The following is a 21,332-nucleotide window of genomic DNA, read 5'->3' on the forward strand; positions in this document are numbered from 1 at the left end:
TTGGACCAGACCGAGGACCTTAAGATTTTGCATGAACCGAGGACTGGCAGCCAGGTAACACGAGAAATTGTGTAAAGTGTTAATATGTAGTAAAAACATAAGAAAATCTCCTGTTTCCGTCATTTACTATCGAATCGACATAACGCCAGATCGTCACAGTGGTCGCTTTTCTCTCTGAAACGGTTACATTTATCGTCTGCAAGCCCTTGTCGCGTGATGCGGTATGCAGACACAGTACAAGCAGCACACTAGAACACAGAATAAGAATCTACGTTGATGCAATCGGCCAGTAAGAAGAGCTACATTTCAAGTTTTAGTTATCGATTAATGAATTGTTGGGCTGTTTGGTGCCTTGGACCAGACCAAGGACCTTAAGATTTTGCATGAACCGAGGACTGGCAGCCAGGTAACACGAGATATGGTGTAAAGTGTTAATATGTAGTAAAAACCTAAGAAAATCTCCCGTTTCCGTCATTTACTATCGAATCGACATAACGCCAGATCGTCACAGTGGTCGCTTTTCTCTCTGAAACGGTTACATTTATCGTCTGCAAGCCCTTGTCGCGTGATGCGGTATGCAGAGTCACTACAAGCGGCATAGTAGAACACTGAAGAAGCATCTAAGTTTATGCAATCGCCCAGTAAGAAGAGCTACATTTCAAGATTTAGTTATCGATTAATGAATTATTGGGCGGTTTGGTGCCTTGGACCAGACCGAGGACCTTAAGATTTTGCATGAACCGAGGACTGGCAGCCAGGTAACACGAGAAATTGTGTAAAGTGTTAATATGTAGTAAAAACCTAAGAAAATCTCCCGTTTCCGTCATTTACTATCGAATCGACATAACGCCAGATCGTCACAGTGGTCGCTTTTCTCTCTGAAACGGTTACATTTATCGTCCGCAAGCCCTTGTCGCGTGATGCGGTATGCAGAGTCACTACAAGCGGCATAGTAGAACACTGAAGAAGCATTTAAGTTTATGCAATCGCCCAGTAAGAAGAGCTACATTTCAAGTTTTAGTTATCGATTAATGAATTATTGGGCGGTTTGGTGCCTTGGACCAGACCGAGGACCTTAAGATTTTGCATGAACCGAGGACTGGCAGCCAGGTAACACGAGAAATTGTGTAAAGTGTTAATATGTAGCAAAACCTAAGAAAATCTCCCGTTTCCGTCATTTACTATCGAATCGACATAACGCCAGATCGTCACGGTGGTCGCTTTTCTCTCTGAAACGGTTACATTTATCGTCTGTAAGCCCTTGTCGCGTGATGCGGTATGCAGACACAGTACAAGCAGCACACTAGAACACAGAATAAGAATCTACGTTGATGCAATCGGCCAGTAAGAAGAGCTACATTTCAAGTTTTAGTTATCGATTAAAGAATTATTGGGCGGTTTGGTGCCTTGGACCAGACCGAGGACCTTAAGATTTTGCATGAACCGAGGACTGGCAGCCAGGTAACACGAGAAATTGTGTAAAGTGTTAATATGTAGTAAAAACCCAAGGAAATCTCCCGTTTCCGTCATTTACTATCGAATCGACATAACGCCAGATCGTCACAGTGGACGCTTTTCTCTCTGAAACGGTTACATTTATCGTCTGCAAGCCCTTGTCGCGTGATGCGGTATGCAGAGTCACTACAAGCGGCATAGTATAACACTGAAGAAGCATCTAAGTTTATGCAATCGCCCAGTAAGAAGAGCTACATTTCAAGATTTAGTTATCGATTAATGTATTATTGGGCGGTTTTGTGCCTTGGACCAGACCGAGGACCTTAAGATTTTGCATGAACCGAGGACTGGCAGCCAGGTAACACGAGAAATTGTGTAAAGTGTTAATATGTAGTAAAAACCTAAGAAAATCTCCCGTTTCCGTCATTTACTATCGAATCGACATAACGCCAGATCGTCACAGTGGTCGCTTTTCTCTCTGAAACGGTTACATTTATCGTCTGCAAGCCCTTGTCGCGTGATGCGGTATGCAGAGTCACTACAAGCGGCATAGTAGAACACTGAAGAAGCATCTAAGTTTATGCAATCGCCCAGTAAGAAGAGCTACATTTCAAGTTTTAGTTATCGATTAATGAATTATTGGGCGGTTTGGTGCCTTGGACCAGACCGAGGACCTTAAGATTTTGCATGAACCGAGGACTGGCAGCCAGGTAACACGAGAAATTGTGTAAAGTGTTAATATGTAGTAAAAAACTAACAAAATCTCCCGTTTCCGTCATTTACTATCGAATCGACATAACGCCAGATCGTCACAGTGGTCGCTTTTCTCTCTGAAACGGTTACATTTATCGTCTGCAAGCCCTTGTCGCGTGATGCGGTATGCAGACACAGTACAAGCAGCACACTAGAACACAGAATAAGAATCTACGTTGATGCAATCGCCCAGGAAGAAGAGCTACATTTCAAGTTTTAGTTATCGATTAATGAATTATTGGGCGGTTTGGTGCCTTGGACCAGACCGAGGACCTTAAGATTTTGCATGAACCGAGGACTGGCAGCCAGGTAACACGAGAAATTGTGTAAAGTGTTAATATGTAGTAAAAACCTAAGAAAATCTCCCGTTTCCGTCATTTACTATCGAATCGACATAACGCCAGATCGTCACAGTGGTCGCTTTTCTCGCTGAAACGGTTACATTTATCGTCTGCAAGCCCTTGTCGCGTGATGCGGTTATCAGAGTCACTACAAGCGGCATAGTAGAACACTGAAGAAGCATCCAAGTTTATGCAATCGCCCAGTAAGAAGAGCTACATTTCAAGTTTTAGTTATCGATTAATGAATTATTGGGCGGTTTGGTGCCTTGGACCAGAACGAGGACCTTAAGATTTTGCATGAACCGAGGACTGGCAGCCAGGAAACACGAGAAATTGTGTAAAGTGTTAATATGTAGTAAAAATCTAAGAAAATCTCCCGTTTCCGTCATTTACTATCGAATCGACATAACGCCAGATCGTCACAGTGGTCGCTTTTCTCCCTGAAACGGTTACATTTATCGTCTGCAAGCCCTTGTCGCGTGATGCGGTATGCAGAGTCACTACAAGCAGCACACTAGAACACAGAATAAGAATCTACGTTGATGCAATCGCCCAGTAAGAAGAGCTACATTTCAAGTTTTAGTTATCGATTAATGAATTATTGGGCGGTTTGGTGCTTTGGACCATACTGAGGACCTTAAGATTTTGCATGAACCGAGGACTGGCAGCCAGGTAACACGAGAAATTGTGTAAAGTGTTAATATGTAGTAAAAACCTAAGAAAATCTCCCGTTTCCGTCATTTACTATCGAATCGACATAACGCCAGATCGTCATATTGGTCGCTTTTCTCTCTGAAACGGTTACATTTATCGTCTGCAAGCCCTTGTCGCGTGATGCGGTATGCAGACACAGTACAAGCAGCACACTAGAACACAGAATAAGAATCTACGTTGATGCAGTCGGCCAGTAAGAAGAGCTACATTTCAAGTTTTAGTTATCGATTAATGAATTATTGGGCGGTTTGGTGCCTTGGACCAGACCGAGGACCTTAAGATTTTGCATGAACCGAGGACTGGCAGCCAGGTAACACGAGAAATTGTGTAAAGTGTTAATATGTAGTAAAAATCTAAGAAAATCTCCCGTTTCCGTAATTTACTATCGAATCGTCATAACGCCAGATAGTCACAGTGGTCGCTTTTCTCTCTGAAACGGTTACATTTATCGTCTGCAAGCCCTTGTCGCGTGATGCGGTATGCAGAGTCACTACAAGCGGCATAGAAGAACACTGAAGAAGCATCTAAGTTTATGCAATCGCCCAGTAAGAAGAGCTACATTTCAAGTTTTAGTTATCGATTAATGAATTATTGGGCGGTTTGGTGACTTGGACCAGACCGAGGACCTTAAGATTTTGCATGAGCCGAGGACTGGCAGCCAGGTAACACGAGAAATTGTGTAAAGTGTTAATATGTAGTAAAAACCCAAGAAAATCTCCCGTTTCCGTCATTTACTATCGAATCGACATAACGCCAGATCGTCACATTGGTCGCTTTTCTCTCTGAAACGGTTACATTTATCGTCAGCAAGCCCTTGTCGCGTGATGCGGTATGCAGACACAGTACAAGCAGCACACTAGAACACAGAATAAGAATCTACGTTGATGCAATCGGCCAGTAAGAAGAGCTACATTTCAAGTTTTAGTTATCGATTAATGAATTGTTGGGCGGTTTGGTGCCTTGGACCAGACCGAGGACCTTAAGATTTTGCATGAACCGAGGACTGGCAGCCAGGTAACACGAGATATGGTGTAAAGTGTTAATATGTAGTAAAAACCTAAGAAAATCTCCCGTTTCCGTCATTTACTATCGAATCGACATAACGCCAGATCGTCACAGTGGTCGCTTATCTCTCTGAAACGGTTACATTTATCGTCTGCAAGCCCTTGTCGCGTGATGCGGTATGCAGAGTCACTACAAGCGGCATAGTAGAACACTGAAGAAGCATCTAAGTTTATGCAATCGCCCAGTAAGAAGAGCTACATTTCAAGTTTTAGTTATCGATTAATGAATTATTGGGCGGTTTGGTGCCTTGGACCAGACCGAGGACCTTAAGATTTTGCATGAACCGAGGACTGGCAGCCAGGTAACACGAGAAATTGTGTAAAGTGTTAATATGTAGTAAAAACCTAAGAAAATCTCCCGTTTCCGTCATTTACTATCGAATCGACATAACGCCAGATCGTCACAGTGGTCGCTTTTCTCTCTGAAACGGTTACATTTATCGTCCGCAAGCCCTTGTCGCGTGATGCGGTATGCAGAGTCACTACAAGCGGCATAGTAGAACACTGAAGAAGCATCTAAGTTTATGCAATCGCCCAGTAAGAAGAGCTACATTTCAAGTTTTAGTTATCGATTAATGAATTATTGGGCGGTTTGGTGCCTTGGACCAGACCGAGGACCTTAAGATTTTGCATGAACCGAGGACTGGCAGCCAGGTAACACGAGAAATTGTGTAAAGTGTTAATATGTAGCAAAACCTAAGAAAATCTCCCGTTTCCGTCATTTACTATCGAATCGACATAACGCCAGATCGTCACGGTGGTCGCTTTTCTCTCTGAAACGGTTACATTTATCGTCTGTAAGCCCTTGTCGCGTGATGCGGTATGCAGACACAGTACAAGCAGCACACTAGAACACAGAATAAGAATCTACGTTGATGCAATCGGCCAGTAAGAAGAGCTACATTTCAAGTTTTAGTTATCGATTAAAGAATTATTGGGCGGTTTGGTGCCTTGGACCAGACCGAGGACCTTAAGATTTTGCATGAACCGAGGACTGGCAGCCAGGTAACACGAGAAATTGTGTAAAGTGTTAATATGTAGTAAAAACCCAAGGAAATCTCCCGTTTCCGTCATTTACTATCGAATCGACATAACGCCAGATCGTCACAGTGGACGCTTTTCTCTCTGAAACGGTTACATTTATCGTCTGCAAGCCCTTGTCGCGTGATGCGGTATGCAGAGTCACTACAAGCGGCATAGTATAACACTGAAGAAGCATCTAAGTTTATGCAATCGCCCAGTAAGAAGAGCTACATTTCAAGATTTAGTTATCGATTAATGTATTATTGGGCGGTTTTGTGCCTTGGACCAGACCGAGGACCTTAAGATTTTGCATGAACCGAGGACTGGCAGCCAGGTAACACGAGAAATTGTGTAAAGTGTTAATATGTAGTAAAAACCTAAGAAAATCTCCCGTTTCCGTCATTTACTATCGAATCGACATAACGCCAGATCGTCACAGTGGTCGCTTTTCTCTCTGAAACGGTTACATTTATCGTCTGCAAGCCCTTGTCGCGTGATGCGGTATGCAGAGTCACTACAAGCGGCATAGTAGAACACTGAAGAAGCATCTAAGTTTATGCAATCGCCCAGTAAGAAGAGCTACATTTCAAGTTTTAGTTATCGATTAATGAATTATTGGGCGGTTTGGTGCCTTGGACCAGACCGAGGACCTTAAGATTTTGCATGAACCGAGGACTGGCAGCCAGGTAACACGAGAAATTGTGTAAAGTGTTAATATGTAGTAAAAAACTAACAAAATCTCCCGTTTCCGTCATTTACTATCGAATCGACATAACGCCAGATCGTCACAGTGGTCGCTTTTCTCTCTGAAACGGTTACATTTATCGTCTGCAAGCCCTTGTCGCGTGATGCGGTATGCAGACACAGTACAAGCAGCACACTAGAACACAGAATAAGAATCTACGTTGATGCAATCGCCCAGGAAGAAGAGCTACATTTCAAGTTTTAGTTATCGATTAATGAATTATTGGGCGGTTTGGTGCCTTGGACCAGACCGAGGACCTTAAGATTTTGCATGAACCGAGGACTGGCAGCCAGGTAACACGAGAAATTGTGTAAAGTGTTAATATGTAGTAAAAACCTAAGAAAATCTCCCGTTTCCGTCATTTACTATCGAATCGACATAACGCCAGATCGTCACAGTGGTCGCTTTTCTCGCTGAAACGGTTACATTTATCGTCTGCAAGCCCTTGTCGCGTGATGCGGTTATCAGAGTCACTACAAGCGGCATAGTAGAACACTGAAGAAGCATCCAAGTTTATGCAATCGCCCAGTAAGAAGAGCTACATTTCAAGTTTTAGTTATCGATTAATGAATTATTGGGCGGTTTGGTGCCTTGGACCAGAACGAGGACCTTAAGATTTTGCATGAACCGAGGACTGGCAGCCAGGAAACACGAGAAATTGTGTAAAGTGTTAATATGTAGTAAAAATCTAAGAAAATCTCCCGTTTCCGTCATTTACTATCGAATCGACATAACGCCAGATCGTCACAGTGGTCGCTTTTCTCCCTGAAACGGTTACATTTATCGTCTGCAAGCCCTTGTCGCGTGATGCGGTATGCAGAGTCACTACAAGCAGCACACTAGAACACAGAATAAGAATCTACGTTGATGCAATCGCCCAGTAAGAAGAGCTACATTTCAAGTTTTAGTTATCGATTAATGAATTATTGGGCGGTTTGGTGCTTTGGACCATACTGAGGACCTTAAGATTTTGCATGAACCGAGGACTGGCAGCCAGGTAACACGAGAAATTGTGTAAAGTGTTAATATGTAGTAAAAACCTAAGAAAATCTCCCGTTTCCGTCATTTACTATCGAATCGACATAACGCCAGATTGTCATATTGGTCGCTTTTCTCTCTGAAACGGTTACATTTATCGTCTGCAAGCCCTTGTCGCGTGATGCGGTATGCAGACACAGTACAAGCAGCACACTAGAACACAGAATAAGAATCTACGTTGATGCAATCGGCCAGTAAGAAGAGCTACATTTCAAGTTTTAGTTATCGATTAATGAATTATTGGGCGGTTTGGTGCCTTGGACCAGACCGAGGACCTTAAGATTTTGCATGAACCGAGGACTGGCAGCCAGGTAACACGAGAAATTGTGTAAAGTGTTAATATGTAGTAAAAATCTAAGAAAATCTCCCGTTTCCGTAATTTACTATCGAATCGTCATAACGCCAGATAGTCACAGTGGTCGCTTTTCTCTCTGAAACGGTTACATTTATCGTCTGCAAGCCCTTGTCGCGTGATGCGGTATGCAGAGTCACTACAAGCGGCATAGAAGAACACTGAAGAAGCATCTAAGTTTATGCAATCGCCCAGTAAGAAGAGCTACATTTCAAGTTTTAGTTATCGATTAATGAATTATTGGGCGGTTTGGTGACTTGGACCAGACCGAGGACCTTAAGATTTTGCATGAGCCGAGGACTGGCAGCCAGGTAACACGAGAAATTGTGTAAAGTGTTAATATGTAGTAAAAACCTAAGAAAATCTCCCGTTTCCGTCATTTACTATCGAATCGACATAACGCCAGATCGTCACATTGGTCGCTTTTCTCTCTGAAACGGTTACATTTATCGTCAGCAAGCCCTTGTCGCGTGATGCGGTATGCAGACACAGTACAAGCAGCACACTAGAACACAGAATAAGAATCTACGTTGATGCAATCGGCCAGTAAGAAGAGCTACATTTCAAGTTTTAGTTATCGATTAATGAATTGTTGGGCGGTTTGGTGCCTTGGACCAGACCGAGGACCTTAAGATTTTGCATGAACCGAGGACTGGCAGCCAGGTAACACGAGATATGGTGTAAAGTGTTAATATGTAGTAAAAACCTAAGAAAATCTCCCGTTTCCGTCATTTACTATCGAATCGACATAACGCCAGATCGTCACAGTGGTCGCTTATCTCTCTGAAACGGTTACATTTATCGTCTGCAAGCCCTTGTCGCGTGATGCGGTATGCAGAGTCACTACAAGCGGCATAGTAGAACACTGAAGAAGCATCTAAGTTTATGCAATCGCCCAGTAAGAAGAGCTACATTTCAAGTTTTAGTTATCGATTAATGAATTATTGGGCGGTTTGGTGCCTTGGACCAGACCGAGGACCTTAAGATATTGCATGAACCGAGGACTGGCAGCCAGGTAACACGAGAAATTGTGTAAAGTGTTAATATGTAGCAAAACCTAAGAAAATCTCCCGTTTCCGTCATTTACTATCGAATCGACATAACGCCAGATCGTCACAGTGGTCGCTTTTCTCTCTGAAACGGTTACATTTATCTTCTGCAAGCCCTTGTCGCGTGATGCGGTATGCAGACACAGTACAAGCAGCACACTAGAACACTGAATAAGAATCTACGTTGATGCAATCGGCCAGTAAGAAGAGCTACATTTCAAGTTTTAGTTATCGATTAATGAATTATTGGGCGGTATGGTGCCTTGGACCAGACCGAGGACCTTAAGATTTTGCATGAACCGAGGACTGGCAGCCAGGTAACACGAGAAATTGTGTAAAGTGTTAATATGTAGTAAAAACCCAAGGAAATCTCCCGTTTCCGTCATTTACTATCGAATCGACATAACGCCAGATCGCCACAGTGGACGCTTTTCTCTCTGAAACGGTTACATTTATCGTCTGCAAGCCCTTGTCGCGTGATGCGGTATGCAGAGTCACTACAAGCGGCATAGTAGAACACTGAAGAAGCATCTAAGTTTATGCAATCGCCCAGTAAGAAGAGCTACATTTCAAGTTTTAGTTATCGATTAATGAATTATTGGGCGGTTTGGTGCCTTGGACCAGACCGAGGACCTTAAGATTTTGCATGAACCGAGGACTGGCAGCCAGGTAACACGAGAAATTGTGTAAAGTGTTAATATGTAGCAAAACCTAAGAAAATCTCCCGTTTCCGTCATTTACTATCGAATCGACATAACGCCAGATCGTCACAGTGGTCGCTTTTCTCTCTGAAACGGTTACATTTATCGTCTGCAAGCCCTTGTCGCGTGATGCGGTATGCAGACACACTACAAGCAGCACACTAGAACACAGAATAAGAATCTACGTTGATGCAATCGGCCAGTAAGAAGAGCTACATTTCAACTTTTAGTTATCGATTAAAAAATTATTGCCGGTTTGGTGCCTTGGACATGACCGAGGACCTTAAGATTTTGCATGAATCGAGGCCTGGCAGCCACGTAACACGAGAAATTGTGTAAAGTGTTAATATGTAGTAAAAACCTAAGAAAATCTCCCGTTTCCGTCATTTACTATCGAATCGACATAACGCCAGATCGTCACAGTGGTCGCTTTTCTCTCTGAAACGGTTACATTTATCGTCTGCAAGCCCTTGTCGCGTGCTGCGGTATGCAGACACAGTACAAGCAGCACACTAGAACACAGAATAAGAATCTACGTTGATGCAATCGGCCAAAAAGAAGAGCTACACTTCAAATTTTAGTTATCGAAAATTGAATTATTGGCCGGTTTAATGCCTTTGACATGACCGAGGACCTTAAGATTTTGCATGAACCGTGGACTGGCAGCCACGTAACACGAGAAAATGTGGAAAGTGTTAATATGTAGTAAAAATATAAGAAAATCTCCCGTTTCCGTCATTTACTATCGAATCGACATAACGCCAGATCGTCACAGTGGTCGCTTTTCTCTCTGAAACGGTTACATTTATCGTCTGCAAGCCGTTGTCGCGTGATGCGGTATGCAGACACAGTACAAGCAGCACACTAGAACACAGAATAAGAATCTACGTTGATGCAATCGGCCAGTAAGAAGAGCTACATTTCAAGTTTTAGTTATCGATTAATGAATTATTGGGCGGTTTGGTGCCTTGGACCAGACCGAGGACCTTAAGATTTTGCATGAACCGAGGACTGGCAGCCAGGTAACACGAGAAATTGTGTAAAGTGTTAATATGTAGTAAAAACCTAAGATAATCTCCCGTTTCCGTCATTTACTATCGAATCGACATAACGCCAGATCGTCACAGTGGTCGCTTTTCTCTCTGAAACGGTTACATTTATCGTCTGCAAGCCCTTGTCGCGTGATGCGGTATGCAGACACAGTACAAGCAGCACACTAGAACACTGAATAAGAATCTACGTTGATGCAATCGGCCAGTAAGAAGAGCTACATTTCAAGTTTTAGTTATCGATTAATGAATTATTGGGCGGTTTGGTGCCTTGGACCAGACCGAGGACCTTAAGATTTTGCATGAACCGAGGACTGGCAGCCAGGTAACACGAGAAATTGTGTAAAGTGTTAATATGTAGTAAAAACCCAAGGAAATCTCCCGTTTCCGTCATTTACTATCGAATCGACATAACGCCAGATCGTCACAGTGGACGCTTTTCTCTCTGAAACGGTTACATTTATCTTCTGCAAGCCCTTGTCGCGTGATGCGGTATGCAGACACAGTACAAGCAGCACACTAGAACACTGAATAAGAATCTACGTTGATGCAATCGGCCAGTAAGAAGAGCTACATTTCAAGTTTTAGTTATCGATTAATGAATTATTGGGCGGTATGGTGCCTTGGACCAGACCGATGACCTTAAGATTTTGCATGAACCGAGGACTGGCAGCCAGGTAACACGAGAAATTGTGTAAAGTGTTAATATGTAGTAAAAACCCAAGGAAATCTCCCGTTTCCGTCATTTACTATCGAATCGACATAACGCCAGATCGTCACAGTGGACGCTTTTCTCTCTGAAACGGTTACATTTATCGTCTGCAAGCCCTTGTCGCGTGATGCGGTATGCAGAGTCACTACAAGCGGCATAGTAGAACACTGAAGAAGCATCTAAGTTTATGCAATCGCCCAGTAAGAAGAGCTACATTTCAAGTTTTAGTTATCGATTAATGAATTATTGGGCGGTTTGGTGCCTTGGACCAGACCGAGGACCTTAAGATTTTGCATGAACCGAGGACTGGCAGCCAGGTAACACGAGAAATTGTGTAAAGTGTTAATATGTAGCAAAACCTAAGAAAATCTCCCGTTTCCGTCATTTACTATCGAATCGACATAACGCCAGATCGTCACAGTGGTCGCTTTTCTCTCTGAAACGGTTACATTTATCGTCTGCAAGCCCTTGTCGCGTGATGCGGTATGCAGACACAGTACAAGCAGCACACTAGAACACAGAATAAGAATCTACGTTGATGCAATCGGCCAGTAAGAAGAGCTACATTTCAACTTTTAGTTATCGATTAAAAAATTATTGCCGGTTTGGTGCCTTGGACATGACCGAGGACCTTAAGATTTTGCATGAATCGAGGCCTGGCAGCCACGTAACACGAGAAATTGTGTAAAGTGTTAATATGTAGTAAAAACCTAAGAAAATCTCCCGTTTCCGTCATTTACTATCGAATCGACATAACGCCAGATCGTCACAGTGGTCGCTTTTCTCTCTGAAACGGTTACATTTATCGTCTGCAAGCCCTTGTCGCGTGCTGCGGTATGCAGACTCAGTACAAGCAGCACAGTAGAACACAGAATAAGAATCTACGTTGATGCAATCGGCCAAAAAGAAGAGCTACACTTCAAATTTTAGTTATCGAAAATTGAATTATTGGCCGGTTTAATGCCTTTGACATGACCGAGGACCTTAAGATTTTGCATGAACCGTGGACTGGCAGCCACGTAACACGAGAAAATGTGGAAAGTGTTAATATGTAGTAAAAATACAAGAAAATCTCCCGTTTCCGTCATTTACTATCGAATCGACATAACGCCAGATCGTCACAGTGGTCGCTTTTCTCTCTGAAACGGTTACATTTATCGTCTGCAAGCCGTTGTCGCGTGATGCGGTATGCAGACACAGTACAAGCAGCACACTAGAACACAGAATAAGAATCTACGTTGATGCAATCGGCCAGTAAGAAGAGCTACATTTCAAGTTTTAGTTATCGATTAATGAATTATTGGGCGGTTTGGTGCCTTGGACCAGACCGAGGACCTTAAGATTTTGCATGAACCGAGGACTGGCAGCCAGGTAACACGAGAAATTGTGTAAAGTGTTAATATGTAGTAAAAACCTAAGATAATCTCCCGTTTCCGTCATTTACTATCGAATCGACATAACGCCAGATCGTCACAGTGGTCGCTTTTCTCTCTGAAACGGTTACATTTATCGTCTGCAAGCCCTTGTCGCGTGATGCGGTATGCAGACACAGTACAAGCAGCACACTAGAACACTGAATAAGAATCTACGTTGATGCAATCGGCCAGTAAGAAGAGCTACATTTCAAGTTTTAGTTATCGATTAATGAATTATTGGGCGGTTTGGTGCCTTGGACCAGACCGAGGACCTTAAGATTTTGCATGAACCGAGGACTGGCAGCCAGGTAACACGAGAAATTGTGTAAAGTGTTAATATGTAGTAAAAACCCAAGGAAATCTCCCGTTTCCGTCATTTACTATCGAATCGACATAACGCCAGATCGTCACAGTGGACGCTTTTCTCTCTGAAACGGTTACATTTATCGTCTGCAAGCCCTTGTCGCGTGATGCGGTATGCAGAGTCACTACAAGCGGCATAGTAGAACACTGAAGAAGCATCTAAGTTTATGCAATCGCCCAGTAAGAAGAGCTACATTTCAAGATTTAGTTATCGATTAATAAATTATTGGGCGGTTTGGTGCCTTGGACCAGACCGAGGACCTTAAGATTTTGCATGAACCGAGGACTGGCAGCCAGGTAACACGAGAAATTGTGTAAAGTGTTAATATGTAGTAAAAACCTAAGAAAATCTCCCGTTTGCGTCATTTACTATCGAATCGACATAACGCCAGATCGTCACAGTGGTCGCTTTTCTCTCTGAAACGGTTACATTTATCGTCCGCAAGCCCTTGTCGCGTGATGCGGTATGCAGAGTCACTACAAGCGGCATAGTAGAACACTGAAGAAGCATCTAAGTTTATGCAATCGCCCAGTAAGAAGAGCTACATTTCAAGTTTTAGTTATCGATTAATGAATTATTGGGCGGTTTGGTGCCTTGGACCAGACCGAGGACCTTAAGATTTTGCATGAACCGAGGACTGGCAGCCAGGTAACACGAGAAATTGTGTAAAGTGTTAATATGTAGCAAAACCTAAGAAAATCTCCCGTTTCCGTCATTTACTATCGAATCGAGATAACGCCAGATCGTCACAGTGGTCGCTTTTCTCTCTGAAACGGTTACATTTATCGTCTGCAAGCCCTTGTCGCGTGATGCGGTATGCAGACACACTACAAGCAGCACACTGGAACACAGAATAAGAATCTACGTTGATGCAATCGGCCAGTAAGAAGAGCTACATTTCAACTTTTAGTTATCGATTAAAAAATTATTGCCGGTTTGGTGCCTTGGACATGACCGAGGACCTTAAGATTTTGCATGAATCGAAGCCTGGCAGCCACGTAACACGAGAAATTGTGTAAAGTGTTAATATGTAGTAAAAACCTAAGAAAATCTCCCGTTTCCGTCATTTACTATCGAATCGACATAACGCCAGATCGTCACAGTGGTCGCTTTTCTCTCTGAAACGGTTTCATTTATCGTCTGCAAGCCCTTGTCGCGTGCTGCGGTATGCAGACACAGTACAAGCAGCACACTAGAACACAGAATAAGAATCTACGTTGATGCAATCGGCCAAAAAGAAGAGCTACACTTCAAATTTTAGTTATCGAAAATTGAATTATTGGCCGGTTTAATGCCTTTGACATGACCGAGGACCTTAAGATTTTGCATGAACCGTGGACTGGCAGCCACGTAACACGAGAAAATGTGGAAAGTGTTAATATGTAGTAAAAATATAAGAAAATCTCCCGTTTCCGTCATTTACTATCGAATCGACATAACGCCAGATCGTCACAGTGGTCGCTTTTCTCTCTGAAACGGTTACATTTATCGTCTGCAAGCCGTTGTCGCGTGATGCGGTATGCAGACACAGTACAAGCAGCACACTAGAACACAGAATAAGAATCTACGTTGATGCAATCGGCCAGTAAGAAGAGCTACATTTCAAGTTTTAGTTATCGATTAATGAATTATTGGGCGGTTTGGTGCCTTGGACCAGACCGAGGACCTTAAGATTTTGCATGAACCGAGGACTGGCAGCCAGGTAACACGAGAAATTGTGTAAAGTGTTAATATGTAGTAAAAACCTAAGAAAATCTCCCGTTTCCGTCATTTACTATCGAATCGACATAACGCCAGATCGTCACAGTGGTCGCTTTTCTCTCTGAAACGGTTACATTTATCGTCTGCAAGCCCTTGTCGCGTGATGCGGTATGCAGAGTCACTACAAGCGGCATAGTAGAACACTGAAGAAGCATCTAAGTTTATGCAATCGCCCAGTAAGAAGAGCTACATTTCAAGTTTTAGTTATCGATTAATGAATTATTGGGCGGTTTGGTGCCTTGGACCAGACCGAGGACCTTAAGATTTTACATGAACCGAGGACTGGCAGCCAGGTAACACGAGAAATTGTGTAAAGTGTTAATATGTAGTAAAAAACTAACAAAATCTCCCGTTTCCGTCATTTACTATCGAATCGACATAACGCCAGATCGTCACAGTGGTCGCTTTTCTCTCTGAAACGGTTACATTTATCGTCTGCAAGCCCTTGTCGCGTGATGCGGTATGCAGACACAGTACAAGCAGCACACTAGAACACAGAATAAGAATCTACGTTGATGCAATCGGCCAGTAAGAAGAGCTACATTTCAAGTTTTAGTTATCGATTAATGAATTATTGGGCGGTTTGGTGCCTTGGACCAGACCGAGGACCTTAAGATTTTGCATGAACCGAGGACTGGCAGCCAGGTAACACGAGAAATTGTGTAAAGTGTTAATATGTAGTAAAAAACTAACAAAATCTCCCGTTTCCGTCATTTACTATCGAATCGACATAACGCCAGATCGTCACAGTGGTCGCTTTTCTCTCTGAAACGGTTACATTTATCGTCTGCAAGCCCTTGTCGCGTGATGCGGTATGCAGACACAGTACAAGCAGCACACTAGAACACAGAATAAGAATCTACGTTGATGCAATCGCCCAGTAAGAAGAGCTACATTTCAAGTTTTAGTTATCGATTAATGAATTATTGGGCGGTTTGGTGCCTTGGACCAGAACGAGGACCTTAAGATTTTGCATGAACCGAGGACTGGCAGCCAGGTAACACGAGAAATTGTGTAAAGTGTTAATATGTAGTAAAAATCTAAGAAAATCTCCCGTTTCCGTCATTTACTATCGAATCGACATAACGCCAGATCGTCACAGTGGTCGCTTTTCTCCCTGAAACGGTTACATTTATCGTCTGCAAGCCCTTGTCGCGTGATGCGGTATGCAGAGTCACTACAAGCAGCACACTAGAACACAGAATAAGAATCTACGTTGATGCAATCGCCCAGTAAGAAGAGCTACATTTCAAGTTTTAGTTATCGATTAATGAATTATTGGGCGGTTTGGTGCTTTGGACCATACTGAGGACTTTAAGATTTTGCATGAACCGAGGACTGGCAGCCAGGTAACACGAGAAATTGTGTAAAGTGTTAATATGTAGTAAAAACCTAAGAAAATCTCCCGTTTCCGTCATTTACTATCGAATCGACATAACGCCAGATCGTCATATTGGTCGCTTTTCTCTCTGAAACGGTTACATTTATCGTCTGCAAGCCCTTGTCGCGTGATGCGGTATGCAGACACAGTACAAGCAGCACACTAGAACACAGAATAAGAATCTACGTTGATGCAATCGGCCAGTAAGAAGAGCTACATTTCAAGTTTTAGTTATCGATTAATGAATTATTGGGCGGTTTGGTGCCTTGGACCAGACCGAGGACCTTAAGATTTTGCATGAACCGAGGACTGGCAGCCAGGTAACACGAGAAATTGTGTAAAGTGTTAATATGTAGTAAAAATCTAAGAAAATCTCCCGTTTCCGTAATTTACTATCGAATCGTCATAACGCCAGATAGTCACAGTGGTCGCTTTTCTCTCTGAAACGGTTACATTTATCGTCTGCAAGCCCTTGTCGCGTGATGCGGTATGCAGAGTCACTACAAGCGGCATAGAAGAACACTGAAGAAGCATCTAAGTTTATGCAATCGCCCAGTAAGAAGAGCTACATTTCAAGTTTTAGTTATCGATTAATGAATTATTGGGCGGTTTGGTGACTTGGACCAGACCGAGGACCTTAAGATTTTGCATGAGCCGAGGACTGGCAGCCAGGTAACACGAGAAATTGTGTAAAGTGTTAATATGTAGTAAAAACCTAAGAAAATCTCCCGTTTCCGTCATTTACTATCGAATCGACATAACGCCAGATCGTCACATTGGTCGCTTTTCTCTCTGAAACGGTTACATTTATCGTCAGCAAGCCCTTGTCGCGTGATGCGGTATGCAGACACAGTACAAGCAGCACACTAGAACACAGAATAAGAAACTACGTTGATGCAATCGGCCAGTAAGAAGAGCTACATTTCAAGTTTTAGTTATCGATTAATGAATTGTTGGGCGGTTTGGTGCCTTGGACCACACCGAGGACCTTAAGATTTTGCATGAACCGAGGACTGGCAGCCACGTAACACGAGATATGGTGTAAAGTGTTAATATGTAGTAAAAACCTAAGAAAATCTCCCGTTTCCGTCATTTACTATCGAATCGACATAACGCCAGATCGTCACAGTGGTCGCTTATCTCTCTGAAACGGTTACATTTATCGTCTGCAAGCCCTTGTCGCGTGATGCGGTATGCAGAGTCACTACAAGCGGCATAGTAGAACACTGAAGAAGCATCTAAGTTTATGCAATCGCCCAGTAAGAAGAGCTACATTTCAAGTTTTAGTTATCGATTAATGAATTATTGGGCGGTTTGGTGCCTTGGACCAGACCGAGGACCTTAAGATATTGCATGAACCGAGGACTGGCAGCCAGGTAACACGAGAAATTGTGTAAAGTGTTAATATGTAGCAAAACCTAAGAAAATCTCCCGTTTCCGTCATTTACTATCGAATCGACATAACGCCAGATCGTCACAGTGGTCGCTTTTCTCTCTGAAACGGTTACATTTATCGTCTGCAAGCCCTTGTCGCGTGATGCGGTATGCAGACACAGTACAAGCAGCACACTAGAACACTGAATAAGAATCTACGTTGATGCAATCGGCCAGTAAGAAGAGCTACATTTCAAGTTTTAGTTATCGATTAATGAATTATTGGGCGGTTTGGTGCCTTGGACCAGACCGAGGACCTTAAGATTTTCCATGAACCGAGGACTGGCAGCCAGGTAACACGACAAATTGTGTAAAGTGTTAATATGTAGTAAAAACCTAAGAAAATCTACCGTTTCCGTCATTTACTATCGAATCGACATAACGCCAGATCGTCACAGTGGACGCTTTTCTCTCTGAAACGGTTACATTTATCGTCTGCAAGCCCTTGTCGCGTGATGCGGTATGCAGAGTCACTACAAGCGGCATAGTAGAACACTGAAGAAGCATCTAAGTTTATGCAATCGCCCAGTAAGAAGAGCTACATTTCAAGATTTAGTTATCGATTAATGAATTATTGGGCGGTTTGGTGCCTTGGACCAGACCGAGGACCTTAAGATTTTGCATGAACCGAGGACTGGCAGCCAGGTAACACGAGAAATTGTGTAAAGTGTTAATATGTAGTAAAAACCTAAGAAAATCTCCCGTTTCCGTCATTTACTATCGAATCGACATAACGCCAGATCGTCACAGTGGTCGCTTTTCTCTCTGAAACGGTTACATTTATCGTCCGCAAGCCCTTGTCGCGTGATGCGGTATGCAGAGTCACTACAAGCGGCATAGTAGAACACTGAAGAAGCATCTAAGTTTATGCAATCGCCCAGTAAGAAGAGCTACATTTCAAGTTTTAGTTATCGATTAATGAATTATTGGGCGGTTTGGTGCCTTGGACCAGACCGAGGACCTTAAGATTTTGCATGAACCGAGGACTGGCAGCCAGGTAACACGAGAAATTGTGTAAAGTGTTAATATGTAGCAAAACCTAAGAAAATCTCCCGTTTCCGTCATTTACTATCGAATCGACATAACGCCAGATCGTCACAGTGGTCGCTTTTCTCTCTGAAACGGTTACATTTATCGTCTGCAAGCCCTTGTCGCGTGATGCGGTATGCAGACACACTACAAGCAGCACACTAGAACACAGAATAAGAATCTACGTTGATGCAATCGGCCAGTAAGAAGAGCTACATTTCAACTTTTAGTTATCGATTAAAAAATTATTGCCGGTTTGGTGCCTTGGACATGACCGAGGACCTTAAGATTTTGCATGAATCGAGGCCTGGCAGCCACGTAACACGAGAAATTGTGTAAAGTGTTAATATGTAGTAAAAACCTAAGAAAATCTCCCGTTTCCGTCATTTACTATCGAATCGACATAACGCCAGATCGTCACAGTGGTCGCTTTTCTCTCTGAAACGGTTACATTTATCGTCTGCAAGCCCTTGTCGCGTGATGCGGTATGCAGAGTCACTACAAGCGGCATAGTAGAACACTGAAGAAGCATCTAAGTTTATGCAATCGCCCAGTAAGAAGAGCTACATTTCAAGTTTTAGTTATCGATTAATGAATTATTGGGCGGTTTGGTGCCTTGGACCAGACCGAGGACCTTAAGATATTGCATGAACCGAGGACTGGCAGCCAGGTAACACGAGAAATTGTGTAAAGTGTTAATATGTAGTAAAAACCTAAGAAAATCTCCCGTTTCCGTCATTTACTATCGAATCGACATAACGCCAGATCGTCACAGTGGTCGCTTTTCTCTCTGAAACGGTTACATTTATCGTCCGCAAGCCCTTGTCGCGTGATGCGGTATGCAGAGTCACTACAAGCGGCATAGTAGAACACTGAAGAAGCATCTAAGTTTATGCAATCGCCCAGTAAGAAGAGCTACATTTCAAGTTTTAGTTATCGATTAATGAATTATTGGGCGGTTTGGTGCCTTGGACCAGACCGAGGACCTTAAGATTTTGCATGAACCGAGGACTGGCAGCCAGGTAACACGAGAAATTGTGTAAAGTGTTAATATGTAGCAAAACCTAAGAAAATCTCCCGTTTCCGTCATTTACTATCGAATCGACATAACGCCAGATCGTCACGGTGGTCGCTTTTCTCTCTGAAACGGTTACATTTATCGTCTGCAAGCCCTTGTCGCGTGATGCGGTATGCAGACACAGTACAAGCAGCACACTAGAACACAGAATAAGAATCTACGTTGATGCAATCGGCCAGTAAGAAGAGCTACATTTCAAGTTTTAGTTATCGATTAATGAATTATTGGGCGGTTTGGTGCCTTGGACCAGACCGAGGACCTTAAGATTTTGCATGAACCGAGGACTGGCAGCCAGGTAACACGAGAAATTGTGTAAAGTGTTAATATGTAGTAAAAACCCAAGGAAATCTCCCGTTTCCGTCATTTACTATCGAATCGACATAACGCCAGATCGTCACAGTGGACGCTTTTCTCTCTGAAACGGTTACATTTATCGTCTGCAAGCCCTTGTCGCGTGATGCGGTATGCAGAGTCACTACAAGCGGCATAGTAGAACACTGAAGAAGCATCTAAGTTTATGCAATCGCCCAGTAAGAAGAGCTACATTTCAAGATTTAGTTATCGATTAATGAAATATTGGGCGGTTTGGTGCCTTGGACCAGACCGAGGACCTTAAGATTTAGCATGAACCGCGGACTGGCAGCCAGGTAACACGAGAAATTGTGTAAAGTGTTAATATGTAGTAAAAACCTAAGAAAATCTCCCGTTTCCGTCATTTACTATCGAATCGACATAACGCCAGATCGTCACAGTGGTCGCTTTTCTCTCTGAAACGGTTACATTTATCGTCCGCAAGCCCTTGTCGCGTGATGCGGTATGCAGAGTCACTACAAGCGGCATAGTAGAACACTGAAGAAGCATCTAAGTTTATGCAATCGCCCAGTAAGAAGAGCTACATTTCAAGTTTTAGTTATCGATTAATGAATTATTGGGCGGTTTGGTGCCTTGGACCAGACCGAGGACCTTAAGATTTTGCATGAACCGAGGACTGGCAGCCAGGTAACACGAGAAATTGTGTAAAGTGTTAATATGTAGTAAAAACCTAAGAAAATCTCCCGTTTCCGTCATTTACTATCGAATCGACATATTGCCAGATCGTCACGGTGGTCGCTTTTCTCTCTGAAACGGTTACATTTATCGTCTGCAAGCCCTTGTCGCGTGATGCGGTATGCAGACACAGTACAAGCAGCACACTAGAACACAGAATAAGAATCTACGTTGATGCAATCGGCCAGTAAGAAGAGCTACATTTCAAGTTTTAGTTATCGATTAATGAATTATTGGGCGGTTTGGTGCCTTGGACCAGACCGAGGACCTTAAGATTTTGCATGAACCAAGGACTGGCAGCCAGGTAACACAAGAAATTGTGTAAAGTGTTAATATGTAGTAAAAACCTAAGAAAATCTCCCGTTTCCGTCATTTACTATCGAATCGACATAACGCCAGAACGTCACAGTGGTCGCTTTTCTCTCTGAAACGGTTACATTTATCGTCTGCAAGCCCTTGTCGCGTGATGCGGTATGCAGAGTCACTACAAGCGGCATAGTAGAACACTGAAGAAGCATCTAAGTTTATGCAATCGCCCAGTAAGAAGAGCTACATTTCAAGTTTTAGTTATCGATTAATGAATTATTGGGCGGTATGGTGCCTTGGACCAGACCGAGGACCTTAAGATTTTGCATGAACCGAGGACTGGCAGCCAGGTAACACGAGAAATTGTGTAAAGTGTTAATATGTAGTAAAAACATAAGAAAATCTCCTGTTTCCGTCATTTACTATCGAATCGACATAACGCCAGATCGTCACAGTGGTCGCTTTTCTCTCTGAAACGGTTACATTTATCGTCTGCAAGCCCTTGTCGCGTGATGCGGTAT

Source organism: Schistocerca cancellata, chromosome 12 (assembly GCF_023864275.1).
Source record: "Schistocerca cancellata isolate TAMUIC-IGC-003103 chromosome 12, iqSchCanc2.1, whole genome shotgun sequence".
NCBI classification, from domain to species: domain Eukaryota; kingdom Metazoa; phylum Arthropoda; class Insecta; order Orthoptera; family Acrididae; genus Schistocerca; species Schistocerca cancellata.